Source organism: Ambystoma mexicanum, chromosome 4q, assembly GCF_040938575.1.
Source record: "Ambystoma mexicanum isolate Mex_15411 chromosome 4q, UKY_AmexF1_1, whole genome shotgun sequence".
Lineage (NCBI taxonomy): Eukaryota > Metazoa > Chordata > Amphibia > Caudata > Ambystomatidae > Ambystoma > Ambystoma mexicanum.
In genome coordinates, this window is record NC_090928.1 from 323,454,624 (window position 1) to 323,474,675 (window position 20,052).

General features: G+C 50.5%; 1 protein-coding gene across 5 annotated transcripts in view; it reads left to right on the forward strand.

Moving 5' to 3' along the window:
* BIRC6 (baculoviral IAP repeat containing 6) overlaps positions 1-20,052 on the forward strand; it is a 3,097,233-nt gene that overhangs the window by 633,515 nt on the left and 2,443,666 nt on the right. The gene's annotated exons all lie outside the window — the stretch shown is intronic.

Below are 20,052 nucleotides of genomic sequence, written 5' to 3' on the forward strand. Positions count from 1 at the left end.
GAGGTGTGCGTGATCGTCAATGCCAGGCAGCCACATTGGCTGTTCGCAATAGGGCAGTATTAGACTAGGGGTGAACCTCACAGACAGAAATTTTCTTTGTCGGTCTCCAACTATTTCCGGCACGCTGAAGATTGGCAGTTATTTTATTTATTGAGCGTGAACATATCTTCGAGAAGCAATAGAGCGCTTTAGAGGTATACCACAGTATAGATGTAGAACAGATCACTTTTCAGAGGTAACAGAACTGATATACAATTGGGGGTAGGATATATGGCGGGTACAGCTGTATAGGGTGGCGGGTAAGAGAGGGGTGGAAGGCAGCTAGCAAGTCTGGTATTGCAATAGGGGGGGACATGATGGCCTAGTTGAGGATAGTCCCCTTGAAGAGGTGGCTCTTGAGTTTTCTGAATTGTCAGAGTGTGGGGGTAAGTCTGATGCTACTGGGGAGGTGGTACCAAGTCTTGGGGCGCAGGCAGAGAAGGCTTGTTTTCTGGTCCTTTCCTTACTCTCCCATACCTCCAAACTGTATGGGCGTCCCTCGCTTGGGATGGGAAACAGAACCCTTTTTCACTATAAGATTTATTCTTCCCCTTTAAATTTGGATGCACGCGGGGGCGTGGCCCTGGGAGCATGCACTCCCCGGACTCCATCGCCTGTCGCCACTCCCCAGTCCTTATCTTTGTTTACGGGAATGGACCTTTTCACCAGTGCTCCTGTGTTAGGCCTCTGGCCTTGTAATTCCAATCGCTCTTCCCTAAAAAGGCTTTCTGTTTTTTCTCTATTTGTTTTCTCTCCTAGCAATTGTCAGAGAAGACGGTTCTCTGGTGCCACGCTCCTCCCTGGCGCATGTCGACGATGGCTGGTTTCAGCAGGTGTCTGGCCTGCGAGGGTTCCTTCCCCACATCGGATCCCTGCACGTTCTGCCTTCAGTGCCTTGGCCCGACCACGTCTCTGACTGCTGTTCTGCGTGCAACACATTGACCCCGTAAGCTCTTAAAATAGTTTGGCCAGGTGAAGGGAGCTGTTTGAGAGAGCACCTCGCCAGGACATCAAGAATTACGTGAGGAAGACCAGGCCCAAGGTCGTGCCCTGTTCGCCTCTGCACCCCACAAGGGTGATTCCTTGTCAGCGAAGCGCGCAAGTGGGAGGGGCCTTCCATGTCCTAAGAGCAGAAAAGAGACTGAGGCTCTCTGAGATACCGACCAACAGGCCGGGGTGTCGCTAGATCCTCCCGGTGCCACCCCTGAGGGCAGCAAGGCTCTGCTACCGGGGACTTCCCTGAGGGGCTTTGCTCTACCGGGCTCGTGCCCAAGGGGGCGCCTATACTCAGCACTACCGGCGCCGTGACCGAGGGCACTCTGTCTCCCAGGTCGCTACCTGAGGTGCAGGGAAGGTCAGAGCCTTTGCTTTTAAGCATGCAGCCAGAGATTGGGCCTTGCTTCTGTGGCGCTGGGAATGACAAAATGGCCGCCAGTCCAGACTAGATGGTGGCTCGCCATGGCAAAGCATGTCTAGGTAGCCCTTCTCCTGCATGCGAGGATAGGTTCTTCGTAAAAGTTCCTTACTCTCATGAAATCACTGCAGATGGGCACCATCCTCAGGGGGGTCATCAAGGACGTGCTCCCTCCAGCACCACCCAAGGATCTGACCGCGGTCCAGATGCCGGCCCCAGTTCAGCCCTTGGTCCCCGCACTCTCACCAGTCACAGGGGCTCAGGCGCAGCATCTGCAGCAGCCCCTGGCACTGTCAGCATGCCACTGCTGCCCGCACTCAGCACGCCTCCGACAGCTCCCAATGTGCAGGACACAGCATGCTAAACGGACGAGGACCAGGATACGCCCTCCAAATTAAGCCTACCAAGAGCCTGGCTGGTGTAGCAAAATACCTCTGTATTCCGCAGCCACAGGTTGAACAGCCTGAAGCGGGGGGTTCTGGCCGAGGTGCTGGCCATTCGCCCTGCCGCAGGAATGGTCATCCCCCTGCAAAAGTACGTAGAGTCCCTGGCCAAGAAGCAATGGGTGAAGCCGCATTCAACGCGCCCTACCAATAAACTTCTCAATTGCAAGTATAGGCAGGCGGAGGGGGACTCCCTCTTTCTGGCGGTGCACCATTAACTGCATTAATCGGTTATAGCTGCGGCCTCCCTTTACTCCAAGGCACAGTCTTCGGCATCTGCACCCACCTCGGCACTCTCAGGGAAGGAGGAAAAGCTGTTGGAATCCTACAGCAAAAAGATCTCTAATGCTACTCCATCTGCGCTGGGCCAATGCTGAGGCTATGCTGGCTGCAGTGTATCAAAAGCTGTGGTGGGAGATTGCGGATTACCCCCCCCAGAGCTCCCTGTGCATAGTCAGGCAAGTTTCAGGGCTGGCTTGGCAGTGGCCAAAATTGTGGCCCATTACATCACGTAATCCAGTCGCTCACATCGACACTGCAGGTTCAGCGATTTGTATCGCCACAGATGAGGCAGACCGCTTGACTCAAGGCGACCAAGTTTAACCCCGATGAGCAAGAGCACATTCTAGACCTGCCATTTGGGGGTGGAGCGGGTGGTGGGGGGCACTTGTTCCACTCGACCACGGACGAGGACCTTGACAAAAAGAAAAATGGCTCTCAGACAGCGATGTCCTTGTCAATCCTATAGCCAGAGTCACCAACGCTCTGACAGAACCCGTACCTATGGTGGCTTTAGGGATTTTCAGGAGCGACGCGTTAGCCTGCCTGATGGGTCTCCTAGCCAGCACAGGCGCAAGCAGCACAAATTCTCCCACAAGAGGTTTTTCCAGTCCCCTTTCCAGGCACCAGCCTTGGAGGGTAAGAAGTTGTGACTGTCATCCAGATCCATTCCTGGCGGGCAAGGTTCGCAGACTTATGGATCCTCTCTGTAGTTTCCAAGGGCTTCTGCCTGCCAATTCCTCCACTTATTCTTTCCTCCCCTCCACTCCCGCAAATTGGGACTGCAACTCTTTTGGCGGAATTCAGCTCGCTCAGTCAGGGGGTGGAGGAGGTCCCAGCTTGGCAACTAGGCATAGGCTTCTATTCCCGAACATTGACCATTCAGAAAAAGAACCAGGCTGGGCCTGAGGCTTGTTCTGGAACGTTCTTCCTTGAACCTTTCCCTACCCCTTCAAAAGTTCAAGATGGTTACTCAAGCTCTTATTGCGGAGACACTGTGTGGGGAGACTGGATGCGCTCCCTGGATCTGAAGGATGCTTAGCTGCGCGTCCCCATTTGGGAGACCCATTGTTCCTTCCTGAGGTTCAGGATTATGGCCTTTCATTTTCAGCTAAATGCCCCCCCCCCCCCGTTTGGCCTCAACTCAGCCCCATACCTCGACGACTGGCTAGTCCGGACAGAGTCGCCGAGGCTGTACAGAGCACAGCGTTGGGACTGATGCACATGCTACATTATCTGGGGGATCTCTATCAACCTGAAGAAGTTGCAGTTACTTCCCACTCAGTCCTTAAAGTTCCTGGGGCTAATTTTGGATAGGAGGGTGGAGAGGATCTACCCCCTCGGCAGAGAAGATCACGGCAATCGGGAAGGACACCAAGCATTTTCTCAGCAGACCAGTGACCGCAGCATGGTGGTACCAACACTTGGCATAATGGCGGCTTGCCTCCTGGCTGTGCCACACAAGACTCAAAATGAGGAGGCTGCAGCTGCATTTCTCAGCCTTTTGGAATCTGGACACAGGCTCCCATGCAGCTCTAGTCAGCTTACCACAGCTCCTGCACCCAGAGTGCAGAGACCAACCTGTTACTGGGCAGACCTTTCAGGCAGCTCTCTGGAGATCTTCATTACCACAAACTCATCCCTAGAGGGATGTAGGGCTACACTGGACAACCACAGTGTCCATGGAGTATGGTCACGAACAGAACAGCTGGAACACATCAACTGGTGCGAGATGATAGCCTTCTAGCTTGCCCTCAAGGCGTTCCTCCCCATTGTCTGCAGCAGGGCGGTAGGCTTCCATACAGCTCCACTTGCATGTATTACATCAACAAGCGGGGATGTACCAGGTACCCTCTGCTGGCTGTCCTTCAACATTTGGGAGTGGGCACTGTCCAACAGCATTTACTTATCAGCAATCCACCTGCCGGGGAATCCAAATTGGAGGTGGACAGGCTCAGCAGGCAGTGGGTCGACAACTACGAATGGCAGTTGAACAAAGTGGTCCTAAGGGGGAGTTTTTTGACAGGTGGTGCCACCCGTTGACCTATTCACCACCATGAACAGGAGGTGCCCTGTGTTCGCATCCTGGCTGGGGCAAGGCAGGGGAATCTCTGGGGGACACGTTACAGATCACGTGGAATGGCATGAATGCATATGAGTTTACTCCCACCCTGCTGATTCAGTCATCTGCACGGTTCAGGTAGTCACTGAGCCTTCTACTCATCTTGATGGCGGCTGGCAAAACCTTGGTTCTCGGAGCTCCTCAGACTGTCAGACCAACCTCTGGTGCACATCCCACTGAGTCCAGCCCACTATGGTTCCCAGCAGGGGTCACAGCAGTTCACCCCGCTCTGCAGAAGATAGCTCTGGTAGTGTGGTTCCTGAACAGGTCACCCTGAAGCATCTACACTTATCACAAGCCAGCCTGGCTATCGTACAAGGGGCAAGAAGCGGCGACCCCAGGAGTCAGTACAGGAGCAAGTGGACCAGGTTCTGCCACTGGGCAAGAGGAACAAGGTGGATCCACTTACATGCTCACTGGATGATGTGTTATCCTTCGCAGCATGTCTGGCTCACTCAGGTGTGCAAGTAGACACCTGCTGTAAGTATCTGGTAGCCATTGGGGCCTACAACAGTTCCAGAGACAACCTATTCCCTTCCAATCCTTTGGTTAAAAAAGGTATTTGGCAGGGCTGACCAGATTATATCCTCCTGTCAAGCGTCCACCCCTGTACTGGGACCTTCAACGTGGTGTGGTTTTGGGCACCCGTCGGCAGACATCAGGCTTGTGACTATTTAGACGGCTCTGCTCGTTGGCCTTAGTTCAGCATGTCGGATCAGCGAAATTCAGGCTCTAGTGGCTTCAGAGCCTTATCCCACGTTTCACTGAGACAAGGTGGTGCTCAGGATACATCCTGCCTTTCTCCCGAAGGTTGTTGCTTCCTTTCACATTAACGAGGAAATAGTACTCCCAACGTTCTTTGCTGATCCAAATGAAGAGGCTCAGAAGGTGTTGCTCTGTTTGGATGTCGGGCATGCTCTAAGATTTTATCTGGACATGGCAAAGCTTCCGAAAATCAGATGCCTTGTTACTTACTTTTGGTGGATCAAAACCGTGCTTCGAGGGGATTGGGTCCTCCAACGTATTCCATATCTATGACAGGTAATGTCCACAGCTGTGCTGCTTCGGAAAATCTTTGGCGTCTGTGTCCTGCGTCAATGACATCGATGCTCCGTCCCCGAGGACCTCCTCCGACGGCCGACGTCACCCGATGTGATAAGTAGGACGCACGACGCCCATAGCCTCAGTTCAGTTTTTTCCGCGAACGTGTTCGCTTTGTGAATCTCGGTACGCCTCGACTCGTTGGAGTTGCTGTTTTCTTTCTCGGTTCGTTGAACCTGTTCGGTTGGTGTGAAGACCTGTTTGTGGCAATGTCTTTCATCTTCGACCCCGCGTCCAGGCTTCAAGAACTGCGGGGGACTGTGGGTCCAAGATGTCGGTCACAGACTCGCGCGACGCCTGCCTCTGGTGCCTCGGGGAGGCCCACGATACGGACGACTGTCGACTGCCAGTCGCTCACTGCGAAGGCCTTGCGAGAACGCAAGAAGAAACTGTCAGTAGGTCGGGTGTCTAAGCCCCGGAAGTCGAGGTCTGCGGGGCTTTCGACCGATGACTCGAGGGGTGACTCTTTGCGTCGTCGTCAGAAGTCCGGTGGGTCTCCTTCCAGGAGTCGGTCTCGCCACTCCTCTGCCTCTTCTAGGCATTCCAGGAAGCGCCGGCATAGGTTGCCTTCCCCGTCCTCTTCCGAGGACTCCGCCCGTCGGCGGGTCGCTTATCCTTCCATGTAAGCGACACCGAAGGAATGGGCTTCCTTCGGGAAGCAGATGCTAGCGATTCTGGAATCGCAGGGCACCGGTCCGTCTGCGCCTCCGAGTGGGGTCGGTCGGCACCGGTCGAGAGACACTGCCCGTACGCCTTCGGGCTCGGGTGGTCGGCACGGCTCGCGGGAGTGGTCCTGCTCGGACAAGGGTAGCCGTTCTCGCCATGCCCGTTCCAGGGCCCGGTCCTCGACGCGCTCGAGACGCGTGATCCTGTGCCGTCTTCGAAGAAGACGTCGACGCCTGTGGCGCCGAGGTCGTCGACGATTTCTCTCGAGGTTCCGTCTTTGAGGGTGTCGTCGACGCCGTCGGCCCCAGGTTGTCGAGAGACACGCTCGGAGCTCCCGCTTCGAGGACTGTGTTGACGCCGCAGATGATGGAGGCGTTGCAGCTGACATGTACGCTTTTTCTGTCGACGCCGGTCGCCGACTCGGTCGGCGCCCTCGACTCCTTTTCTGTTGGCGCCGACTCGCTCGGCGCCCTCTATGCCTTTCGAGGCGGTGGTGTCGGAGGGGCCCCGTGGCACGGGGTTTGCCCCTAAAATGGCTAAGGTCCGGCACTGCTTTGGTCCTCAGGTCTTCCTCTCCCCGCCTGGAGTACATTTCAGAGGGTGATGAAAGCTCTGATGGCGGCCTGGTTCCGGATAAGGTTCCGGATGACCTTATCTTGGGCCATAGTCAGTTTGATGACCTGAGGCAGTCACTGCATGATGCCAGTGGACTGGAGACCTCTCCGGAGGTGGAGTTTTGTCGGCTGCAGCCTGGCACTCATGCCGATTCATCATATCGGCACCTTATGTCTCGGGTTACCGAGTACTTGGGTTGGTCAGCTCCCCCGGGGGAGTTAGTTCAGGATTATCTCAGAGACATCCTTGATCTCGGTCCACCCACTGACCCGGTCTTGCCTTTTCATATGGCTCTGCAGAGAAGGGTGGCGGCGGCTTGGACTGCTCCGGAGAGTCTTCCGGCAGTGGGCAAGTCTTTGTCGCGAAAATACCATCCAGCCAGTAGCGACCCCTTCTACTTGTCTAGGCACCCCTCCCCAGAGAGTTTGGTGGTGCAGGCGGCTACGGTCCCGGCAAAGCAGGCGTCGTATCCTACCATCCCTCCAGATAGGGACGACAAATGTTTTGACGGCTGGGCGAAGAAAGTGTTTTCTTCGGGGGGTATGGCGCTTCAGGCAGCCAACTCCATATGTGCCTTGTCTCGTTTCAAGCGCACACTGTGGAACTGTGTTCCATTAGCGGCTGATCATATTCCCGAAGGGGACGAACGGGATGGTTTCCTTGCTATGGTTCAGGATGGCAAGGATGCTATGTGTGAGGCCTTTCAGTCGGGTTTGGACTTGGCGGATTGTGTCAGCCGGTCCATGGCGGTGAGCACCGTAATGCGCAGGTTTGCATGGTTGCAGAAGTCTGGGTTTGCTCCTGATGTGCAGTCCCGGCTCCTCAACATGCCTTTTGACGGTGAACACCTTTTTGGCAGCAAGGCTGACGAGAGCCTTGAGAGGTTGCAGACCTCCAAAGCTGCAGCGAAATCGTTGGGCGCTGCAGTTCGCCAACCTCTGCCTTTTCGTCCTAGGGGACAGCAATGGAGGGGGGGGGGTTCCTTTCGCTATTACTCGGTAAAGCGAGAGGAGCTAGCAGTCAGAGGCCATCGTAAGAGTGCCAGAGGTGGAAACAAAGGTACTCGAGGGGCCAAGGCTGCTCGGGCAGTTGCCTCTTTGCCTTCAGGCAACGCCACAGCCACTACCACTCAGTCATGAGGCCAGGTCCCGTGGTTCGCCGGTTGGGGGAAGGCTGGCGCAGCATCTTGTAGAGTGGCAAGCCATTACTTCGGATGTGTGGGTTCAGGAGATCATAACCCACAGCTATTGTCTTCCTTTTCGGCAGAGGCCTCACAACAATCCACCAGGGAATCTCTCTTTGAAGAGTCCGGGTCCGCTCCTTGCACAGGAAATTCAAGCCCTGCTGGAGAAAGACACAATAGAACTGGTGCATGTAGCGGAGAGGAACAAGGGATGGTATTCCCCTTATTTTTTTATTTCAAAGAAAGACTGGGGATTTAGACCCATCATGGACTTGTGTGGTTTGAACAAACTCCTCGGGAAGAACAAGTTCAAGATGGTGACTCCTTCTTGTCCTCCAGGCTCTTCAACTTCAGGACTGGTTGGTGTCTCTCGACCTCAAGGATGCTTGCTTCCGAGTGCCGATCCATCCCAAGCACAAGAAGTACCTGAGGTTCGCGGTTGGCGACTCGCACTTTCAGTTTCGGGTCCTGCCGTTCGGTTTGACCTCCGCCCGAGGGTTTTCACCAAGCTCATGGTGGTGGTGGCAGCGCATCTCAGGAAAGGGGGATTCACGTCTACCCCTACCTGGATGATTGGTTGATCAGGGGGAGCTCTCCCAAGCAAGTCCTGGATCATCTGTCCGTCACCTGCCACTCCCTTCACAGGCTGGGCTTCTCCCTCAATTTAAAGAAGTCCCATTTCACCCCAACGCAGCGGCTCCAGTACATCGGAGCAGTGCTAGACACGTCCCTGGGGCAGCGTTTTCCTCCTCAGGTGAGGGTTCTTCACATTCAGCAGATGGTGCACAGGTTTCAGTTTGCCCAGAATCTCCCAGCGTCCGAGTTCTTGACTGCTCGGCCTCATGGCATCCTGCATTCTTCAGGCTCGTCTGCGGATGAGATCTTTGCGGTCGGCACTCAAGCTCCAGTGGTCTCAGTCCTCCGGCAGGCTGTCGGACCCTGTTCAGGTGCCGCCCTCGGTAGCCCGGGACCTTCTGTGGTGGGCCGTCGAGGGCAATCTGATGAAGGGGGCCCCATTTTGGCTGCCCTGGCCGGAGGTGACTATCGTGACGGACGCATCCCTCACGGGATGGGGAGCTCATGCCAACGAGTTGACAGTCAGCAGTCGTTGGTCTCCGTCGGAGTCCAGACTCCATATCAATCTGTTGGAGCCGAGGGCTGTCAGGCTAGCCCTGAAGGCTTTTCTGCCAACTGTGCGCGGAAAGAGTGTCCTGATTCTGACGGACAACACGGTGGCCATGCACTACCTCAACAAAAAGGGGGGGGGGCAGGGTCGCTTCCACTGTGCGGGGAGGCGATGCAGCTAGAGTTCTGGGCCATCCAGCAGGAAGTTTAGGTCTCGGCGGTTCATCTGGCCGGAGACGACAACGAGACGGCGGACGTTCTGAGCTGCAGAGCACGATCACTCACGAGTGGGAGCTGGCTCAGGAGATTCTCCTGGAGATCTTCGCCCTTTGGGGGACCCCTCAAGTGGATCTCTTCGCCTCCAGTGTCAACAGGAAGTGCGAGAGGTTCTGCTTGCGGGAATTTCCTCCAAAAGGAGCCATAGGAGACGCGTTTGTGGTGGAGTGGTCGTTCCCACTGCTGTACGCGTTTTCTCCAGTCCCCGTCATCCCGCAAGTGCTGCGGAGGTTATGGAGGTTCGGTTCCCGGATGATCCTCATTGCTCCGGCGTGGGCCCGGAGGACGTAGTACCCGGACCTTCTAGACTTGTCCATCTGCCCTCCACGTCGTTTTCCCTACTGAGACGATCTGCTCTCACAGGGGGTGGGGGGGTGGGGTCAGGTTCTCCATCCAGAGGTCAGATCCCTCAATCTTCACGCTTGGCTTCTGAAAGGTTGAGGTATAAGGATTGAGACCTCCCTGAAGACGTGATGGAGGTGTTGCTCTCGGCCAGGCGGCCGGCAACTAAGTCTCAGTTCAGAATGTGGATCCTTTTGAATGTGACATTCCCATGGTTCTGTCTTTTTTGCTTTCTTTGGCCCACAGGGGCTTGCAAGTGGGGACCATTCAAGGTTACCTGGCGGCGCTGTCCATATTTAAGCGCTTGTTCCTATTTTAAAATTCCTTTAATTTCGCAGTTTTTGAAAGGGCTCACTAATGTGTTCCCTCCGTCACCTTTTCCGGTGCCAGGTTGGGATTTGAACCTTGTTAAGTTTCTTATGGGTGCTCCATTTGAGCCTTTACATTCTTGCCCTTTGAGGCTGTTAACTCTGAAAACTGTGTTTTTGGTTGCGGTTAATTCCGCTCGCTGAGTGAGTTACAGGTACTTTCAGTTAAGCCACCCTTCACTGTATTTCACAAGGACAGGGTTGTCCTTAGAGTTCGTCCTTTTCTTCCGAAGGTGGTTTCGGAATTTCATTTGAGCCAGAAGGTTGTTCTTCCAGCGTTCTATCCTCCTCCACATCCTGGTAAGGAAGAGGAGCGGCTCCATAGGCTTGATCCTAGGAGAGCGTTGAGCTTTTATATCTCGCGCATGTCCTGGGTCAGAGTGGACGATCAACTTTTCATTGGTTACGCTGGAAAGCGTTTGGGACAAACTGTGACGAAACAGACTTTGTCTCGTTGGATTATTTTAGATATCTCTGAGTGTTACCGCTTGGCGGGTAAGGACCCTCCGGCTGGCTTGCGGGCCCATTCTACCAGAGGAGTGGCTGCGTCTACTGCCCTGCAGAGGGGAGTTCCTATTCGTCACATCTGTGATGCAGCCACCTGGGCTTCAGTACATACTTTTGTACGTCACTATTCCCTTGATTCCATCAGAGGGCAAGATCTTGCCTTTGGCAAGGCAGTTCTCTATTCCGCAATTTGATTGGGCATGCTAAATTTGTATTCTAAATTCTTTCCCACCTCCTTGCTTGGTACTGCTTTGGGAGTCTGTCATAGATATGGAATACGTCGTAGGACCCAATCCCCTCGAAGAACAAGTTACTTTCTTCCCTGGTAACGTTCTTTCGATGCAATGGTCCGACGACTTATTCCATATCGCTCGCTCCCTGCCTTCCCCGCTGCAGAATTTCTTTTGCGATTGCAGCTTGCGTTCCGCAAGGCCTTGTGTCTGACTGGCAGAAAACTGGTGGCACACGTTCTGGGGAAAAAACTATAACTGAGGCTATGGGCGTCGTGCGTCCTACTTATCACATCGGGTGACGTCGGCCGTCGGAGGAGGCCGTCGGAGGAGGCCCTCGAGGACGGCGCATCGACGTCATCGACACAGGATGCAGACGCCAAAGATTTTCCGAAGCAGCACAGCTGTGGACATTACCTGTCATAGATATGGAATACGTCGTCGGACCATCCCATCGAAAAAACGTTACCATGTAAGAAAGTAACATGTTCTTTTGGCTCCTTCAAGGAGCCTGGTATTTTTGGGCGCGGAGTTCCAAACTCAATCAGGACTAGTGAAGCCGTCCTTGGAGAGAGTTCAAAAACTCAAACAAAAACAAAGGAGTGGAAAACTGGCACCAGGGTGTCAGTCAGAAAATACATGTCGCTGCTAGGAGCCATGGCGTCATGTATTCTGCTGGTGAACAACTGTCATCTCTTCATGAGACCGATACAGGAATTTCTGGCAGACTGATGGTCTCAAAGTCGCGGATTGTGGTCCGACAAGTTGAGTATCAGCAGCTTCAGTGGTGGCAACTCTCAGAAAATCTGACCAGAGGGATGCCTCTGCTGGAACCAGATTTTCAGTTGACGGTTGTAATGGATGCATCTCAGACAGGATGGGGAGCCCATCTGGGATCCCTACAGGTGCAAGGCCAATGGTCCCCAGGAGAGTCGACCCTTCACATCAATGTGCTGGAGTTAAGAGTGGTACGTTGGGCTCTGAAGTAGTTTTTACCATGCTTACGGGGATCAGTGGTAAGAATATTAATGGACAATACACCAACAATGTTCTACCTAAGGGAAACAAGGGGCACTCGTTCAGAACGCTCTCGAGCGAAGCTCAGGAAATATGGCATTGGGCCCTCGAACAAGAAATAAGCATAGTGGCTTACCATCTGCTGGGGGTGAACAATGTACAAGCAGACTCTCTCAGCAGAGAGATGAACCAACTCCACAAGTGGGAGTTGAACGATCAACAACTATCGAACATCTTCAAGAAATGGGGTCATCCTTCTCTGGATCTTTTCGCAACCCGAGAGAACAAGAAGTGCAGGCATTTCGCCAGCAGATGGCCGCAGCCCGGCTCGCTGGGGGAGGCGTTCTCCTTCCCGTGGACGGGCACGTTCGCGAATGCAGTCCCTCCGTTTCCGCTCATTCAGCAAGAAGACCGTCGGCTCTGCAAGCACTGGTGATTGATCCCCCATACTTGCGTTTCTTCAAGGACAAGGTGGTATTGGCAACTAACCCTCATTTTATACCTAAAGTTCCAACTACATTCCACAAGCATTCTTTGTGCTGCCAACATTCTTTGCGGTGGCCTCTTTCGCAGAAGAAGCTCTCCATACGTTGGACGTCAAAAGAGCATTGAAGTTTTATCTGAGTCGTACTCAGGATTTTAGGCGTACGAGACAACTGTTTGTGGCTTATGGGCCCTCTGTAAAGGGAAAACCAATCCCCAAACAAGGACTAGCCCACTGGGTGTCGTCAACTATTGCCTTCTGCCACTCTGAAGCAGGGAAGCCTCTGGAAAGACGTCCAAAGGCTCACTCAACAAGATCCACCTCGTCATCGGCGGCATTGTGGTCCGGAATCCCGCTGGTGGATATGTCAGGCGGCATCCTGGTTGGTGCCGCATACCTTTACTTGGCATTACTGCCTAGAGCAATAGCATGCAGCGGATGTCCAGACGGGACGAGCAGTCCCGCGACCTCTGTTTCAGTAAGGTAAGCCCCACAGAGGGGTATCCTCCTGTCAATGTACCATGGTTGGGGGTTCTGTCTCGCTAACTGCATGTGCTGTTCTTGTAGTAGTAGTTTGCATTGCACACCTCCAGATAAGGTATACCGCTATATAATCTATTCTAAGCATGTGAATCCATGAAAGATCCAATGCTGGAGAAGGGAGTAGTTTCTTACCTGTAACTCCATTTCTCCAGCGTTGGTATCTTTCATGGATACACAGGCGCCCGCCAGCCTCCCCTGAATGCAAACTTGATATGCCCCTACTACTTTGATGGGTTAAAATCTGAAGGGAGCTGTGGGGCGGGACTATTTATACCATACGTCCTATTGGGTCATGCGTAAGCGCCCAAAAGGACGTAGATGGGACACGTGTCGGGTTTTTTTCCAATGAAAAACGTTTAATAAATATACCGAGGGTTCCCAGCCTGACAACGGGGAATATTCTAAGCATGTGAATCCGTGAAAGATGCCAACGCTGGAGAAATGGAGTTGTTACAGGTAAGAAACCACTCCTTTCTACGTTTTTCCCGATCCCAAAAAACGAGGAACAGAGTGCTGCACTGCTTGGATGTCAGGCATGCCCTGAAATTCTACTTGGACAGGACCAAGGGCTTCTGCAAATCAGACGCCCTGTCAGTCACATTCGGAGGCTCAAGACCAGGCTATCGTGCCTCTAAGGCTTCCATATCCCGTTGGATGATCTCTGCCATCAAAGAAGCTTATGAGGGCCAGCACAAGCCGCTCCCGGCCAACATGCATGCCCACACAGTCTGGGCCAAGGCAACAGCCATCGCATTCCAGCGCCTTGTCACTTGGCAAGTCATAAGCAGGGCGGCCACTTGGGCCTCTCCCTCTGCTTTCTGCAAGCATTACTGTTTGGATGCCGGCTCTAGAGCTAGTGCGGCCTTCGGAAAAGGAGTTCTCAGGATCCCATTTGCTTAAGGACGGTCTCCTTTCCACCCTGGGCCTACATTCAGTTGTGATCGCCCATACAGTATGGAGGAAAGGGGACGGGACGTAAGAGTAATTATAAGTTACTCACTGTAGTGACTAACATACTCTTAGTCCATAGTCCCCTTTCCTCCATACGTCCCACCAACCCCCTCCCCCCCAATACTGGTGTCATTAGGCAATGTTAAATCTATTGTCGACACGTCTATGGGGACTGAGGTGTGGCAGCGGGATCAGGGCAGCGCGTGCTCCCTGGGCTGCACCCCTGCACGCCTCTAAATTTCAAGGGGAAGGTTTTTTCTGGTGGAAAAAAGATCAGTCTCCTGTTCCTTTAGAAGGGACGCCCATACAGTATGGAGGAAAGGGGACTATGGACTAAGAGTAAGTTAGTCACTCCGGTCAGTAGCTTATAATTTTCGGACTATGCTATGCATGCTGACAACCTTGAACTATTGTTAGAGAAAGGGTACCCGACCAAACTTGTTTCAAAGGCAGCGAAAAGAGCCAGATTTACACCTAGGGAAACCCTCCTAACCCCAAAAGAATCCTGCAAAGAAGAAAAGTTGGTTTGTTTGTGTACTGCTGTACACTACACATACATATGCGGTTAAGACATTTTGGCCACTTGTCAAATTGGAGCTACCAGATTAACCCTTTCCATTGTTTGCATTTACTAGACAGAAAATCGTGAGGATCCGTTTATACATTCGAAGCCACAAATATCCAGGAACAGGACTACTGCATGGTATCTTCGCCCACTGGTATGGCACTTTCCGTGTGGAGGGTGCTCGATCTGTCGATACAGTAAAAAAATCAAGGAGTTCGAAGTGAGAGGTAGAAAATGGAATATACGAGCACACACATATTGCAAGACACCAAATGGCATCTATTGTATGGAATGCCCATGTGGCCTCAAATATGTAGGTCAAACATCTAGACCTGTTCAAGAATTGTTGAACACAGGTCTAGCATTAAGTGCAAGAACATCAATGCACCAATGGTATCTCACTACATGGAGTATGGAGACACACCTGAGGATGTGACTTGGTGGGTTTTGGATGCCCTTCCTAAGAATACATGTACACCTCGCAATTTGAATATCTCAGAAGCGAGGTAATTGCATCGATTGGATACCATAGAAAAGGGTCTCAATTAAATTAACCTACAACCTTGGTAAAGGGACATCAAATCCCTGCTTGTTGGATATATTATCAATTTTGCTTAGCTTGGCGGATTGAATATATAAAAATTGTTGAGTCTTGGTTTAGGTTTCTTCATCCCTTGTTTCCATCCACGTTGTAGTTGCAGAGTGGATTATGCAATGTTGGAGGTGAGAAGTAGGTGTAATTTAGCCCCAATAGATCTACACCTCTCACTTTAAAAACAAATTAGAGGAGGGGCGATGAAATATGGAGTATATCAGCGTAATGACTTGATGGTGCACTTATGGGGCTAATATATACAAAAGCGTGCGATTTAGAACTCTTAGTCAATGGGGCCACACGGACAATATTGATAATATTTTGCAGGGTTCCGGTGAAAACCTAACAATAAGAACAGAGTGAGTTGCTGCCTGTATGACTTTTTTGATAAGTTGTTGCAAGTAACAAGATCCATAGATTGAGGTTGCACAGGTATTTTTACTTGTAAATCAAGAATTATGAGGCGATGATTAAATCTAGGTGACTACCTATAATGGAGAAAATTGTGCTGTCTGTAAGATCGGCGTGGGATGTAGCCCCATTTCTATCTGTTCCGTGGATGCATACTCATGTGACCGTGCTGTACATTTCAAAGGCGGTGCGATGACGTAGAGTTCGTTTTCTGTGTCGCCCGACGTGTACGGTTGGGAAAGAAAGACCTACAGTATTCTTCAGGTAAGGGGGCACTATTGTCTGTGTATGAATTTTTTACAGTTTTAGTGGCGTATGAGCTATGCACTATACGAGGCATGCATGGGTGTATGGGAAAAGCCCCATGTCAATAGAAGCGGGCGAGTTTGCTCTGGATCGTTGTTCGCATTTAAGACCAATGTGTCCGATTTGTTAGTCTTGCCCATTGTGAAGTAGAACAGCACTTGTCTTTAATGTGTGGTGTTTGGTAACATCCGTTTCCCGCTTATCAATTAGGGCTGTCCTTAATTTGTGTAACCCATGTGTAAATCTCGTATTAATGGACTCGCCCAATTGGATGTTATCATTACATCTTTTCCATTTGGCTTAAGTAGATATTTGCCCATTCAGATTCTAACAATAATGGAGGGCTAGAATGCTGACTATAAATATGCATGTGGTCTCATGGATTTTCTTTACTCCTAGTAGAATTGAAAAATCTTTGGTCTCTGAGCAACTAAAAGATGAGACCTTTGGAGTTTATACCGATGAAGCAGCAATTTTTCGGAGTGCCTCCATTTCGAGTGCATAGTATGTTTCTTCCAACTATTAATTTTTGGAAAATATCGGGTAGAGGCACATGTGGGCCTTTCAGGTGGCATGCACGGGCTCGATGGCCTTCACTCCCTGCAACACGAAACTAATCTGAGGGTTGTTCTCTTGCTCTTCTTTGGTGACTGGCCCCTTTGGTAGGGTTAGGACATTTATGCAGACACACATTGGTGGTCAGTACAAATCTCGGTGATGGTAACTCTATGGGAGAAGTAGTTTGTTTTTAAGATTGCATTTTCCTTTTCCTTATTTGTACATTTCTCACGTTAGTATTTTAGATAAGGATTTTAAAGGTTGATTTTTTTACATGGTAGTAAAATGTATTGGATCACATCCACAAAGCTCAATTTCCCTTGGGGTCCTGAAGAAGGCAGCGTTCTCTTCTGCTGGAACGTCCTTTCTATACTGTCATCAAGTACATCTGCACGGCCTAACATCGATATTGGGGACGTAGACCTGGGATGTGTTTTTTCGTCTTAAATTGGTATCAGGTAATAATATCGCCACATATATGGTCGGCGTAAATAATATCGCCGGGAAAATGTCGTGGCGATATTATTTGGGTAAAAATTTGGGGGTTGCGGGGGTGTCCCCCGCATGTTCCATGCAATAATGTTGCCACAAAAAACGACAATTTTTCGGCTATATTTTTGCATGGCGATATTTTTGTGGCGACATTATTACATGGAACCCTTAAATTATGGTTTTTATATTTAGGTTATGTGGCACTGCTAAATAGAGGATGCTTTTTATCTATTAGATAGGGCTAGCTATAGTTTACTGTTTGCCATTAATTGGCTTTATCCATTCAAATGCCTATTAAGTTTATATTTTCATGTATATACCAGTTGTTGTATACGCCGGTAACGAGCCAGGATAGCCATTTCCTTTGTGTTCAGCAGGGCCCCCTGCCACTCTGCTGCCTCCAAGGGCCCTATGTCAGTTTCCTATCTCTGCTGGAGGTTCCCCAGCATTTGCGTAGTATAGCTCATAAGTATCGGTATAGGGTTGAAATTGTCCTCTTGGCGAGGAGATGTGTGTATTAGACTTCACTGGTGTCCATTCTGGACATTCATAACTGCCCCGAAATTGTGTCCTTAGGGCGTGTCTGAGTTGTATGTAGTAGTTATACTAAGTCCCTTCTAAATGGAAGGTCTGTTATAGTTCTGGAAATGGCTGTATCTCGTCTGGATTTAACACATCACCCGCTACTTTTAATATTCCCATGCCAGCGTCCCACAAAGGGCAATGTCTTCCATTCGGGTAAAACCTTGTTGTGCTAGATCATAGCCATCTTAGTCACCACCTCTTGCCATCCAACTGCTTTCATGGGCCTTCTATATGCTTTTAATACTTGTGAAATTCAGGTTAGTCGTGCTGCTCCAAGGTCCCCATGTTGCACCTGCAGCAGATGCCCCCCCACCACCCAGTCCGTTCAATTCCACCTCAATATGAGCTCTTAATTTTTTAACAATACTCCTGCGTTATATCCTTTCTTTAAAGATATGCTGTATGCAGCAAGTCTTTACATACTTCCTCACAATATTGTCTCTTTATTTAGTCTACCAATTCACCCTTGTTTATATTATGTGGAACTTGATTCCTTGGTATGTCTCATTCCTGCAATCTTTATTTAGTGCTTTCCCTTAGCATTCTCTCTTGGCACTAATGTACCATATTTCTTAAAACCTGGCTTTGGGTCATGCTTTCTCCAGTCTTCTTCTCTTGGCTTTTGAGATCGTGTACCTTTCTCAGAGGGTAGCTGTCTCCAGTCTCCCTCTATTACCTTATTGAGTTTATTTGATATTTGCTCCACTAGCTCTTCACATTGCCAGTGAAAGAGCTTTAGTCCTTCTGAGGAGTTATATTCTTTACGCAGGTTAGTCCCTTCACATGGTTGCGGCTTATTGGCTATAAACACCTTTGGAATTGGTAGTTCAACATTTGCGTTTGTCTTTGACTGGGACGAGTTGTAATCTTTGCATGATCCTTCCCCGGCTGCCTGCCACTTTTCCATTGTTCCCTGGTACATTTTGGCAAGAATGGGAACCTTGCAGGGGTTGGCATTCAGATATTTTTCTCATCTTACATCTGAGTCCCGTTCACGCCTGCCCTCACAACCAGCAGTGATGGTGTCGGCATAGTTGCATGGGCGCTCTGCTCACCACGATTCGCTCAGTCACGCCCACCACCAGGTCCTGGACAGCTCGGGCAGCGGTTTCCCCATTGCCTTGCTTGCCGGCCTCCCAGCGTCCCAATTTGGCAATCCTCTGGTTCGAAGGTCACATGCTCTGACTTGTCTCCACTCCGCCCCTTCTTGGTGCGATCATGTTAGGGTGCTTCCCATGCTCCCATAGTCTCTCCTGCTCTCCCCGTCTGTTAAGTGCAAGACTCTTTAAGAGACATCATGTTTAACGTTCTCCTTTTTAGTACAATTTATTTTATTGCTTGTGGTTACACAAAACCTTTGCAATATAAAAATCTGCAAATGCCAAGTTTTTTGGTTAAAATGAAAATGCAAAAGATTCAAAAACAATTCTATTCATCTGTTTAAAATCGCAACACATACAATGCTAAGAACAAGATGATTCAAATGAAATCAAGTAATGCAACACAGACATAGCAATTTGATTAGTGCATGTTAAGGAGAATTCTCATTTCTGTGCGAATTCCCTTCAAACTTAGAGATCCCCAGCTCTTTTGCTGGAATTAGGACTTGCAAGTGCTGTTCTGGGAGTTCTAGACTCACGCTGCATATTGTGAGCCGTGTTGTCCACACAGCTTGTGCCAATGAAGCACCGTTGGAGATTCAAGTCAGCAAGAGGAAGCACATTTCTTTGTGGGACTGCGCACGCGCATGGACTTGATCCTACAAAGTAAATCTACTCTTGGGACCTTTACGACTTCTACTCTAATTCACGCTCTCTCCCTCCAACTGATTTACTTTTCCAGAACGCATCGACTTACTGCTCACATTGTAGTGATTCACTGCAGGTGTGCCAACGTTTTACGAACACTGGGACTTACGCTGTGCTTTTTTTTTTCTTCCCTCACAACCAGATTTCCACGTTACCCCCAGGCCCTACCACTGATGCCCGGCATCCTACAAGAACACGGTGCACGCGCGTGCACCTGGAGGTGCCTTGCAAGTGCTGTTGTGCTGTGGGGACGTGCTTTCTGGGTTTCAGCAATATTGTTTTTCATTTGCAGTTGTGACTCCGTTGCTTTCATGTAAGTGCTCAACTGCTTTTTTTCCTTGCTTTGAAGGTGCTTTGATTGCTGAGTGGCGCACGCTGCAGTGGTTTCATTTCAGGTGATAGATGTTCACTGGCTCTCTGCCCTTGTGGGCACATTGAGGCATTATAGTGTGTGGTTCAAATCTTTTCTTTGTGCTTCCTTGCCTTTTGTTGTTTGCACAGACTTACTACATAATCATTTCTTCATATGTCTTTTGATGTTTTGGCGAAGTGAAAAACTTTGACTTGCCAGCTTGTTTGGGTGATTGAGCGGTTGCACAGTTCTAGCATTCTATCCTGTATTGGGTGCGCATTATGGCCAGCACCTTACAAAGCGGGAAAATCTGCAAAGCATTTTCGCAGTAATCTACTTCTTCCAAGAAAGCTAGCGACTGCACTGCTGGCGAGGAAGGTGATTGTGTCTTCACTTTCTCACAATGAAACTGAGACCGCTAAGCAAGATGTACACATAGCTATTGAATTACAGCCTAGCCAGTCGGAACCTATTGCTCAAGACGTGGCATTTTCACATATGTATGCGCAAATTAATGCACGCGCTGTGGAAGCTAATACGAGAAAATCATTTCACATTGAATAAATGTATGGTTGTGATAACTCAATACAACAGTTTCCTTAGCATCAGGGAGCCTTCCTCGTCTATTTGCCTCCCTGCTCTGGTGCCTGATCGGCCCACTGATGGTACTTCAGA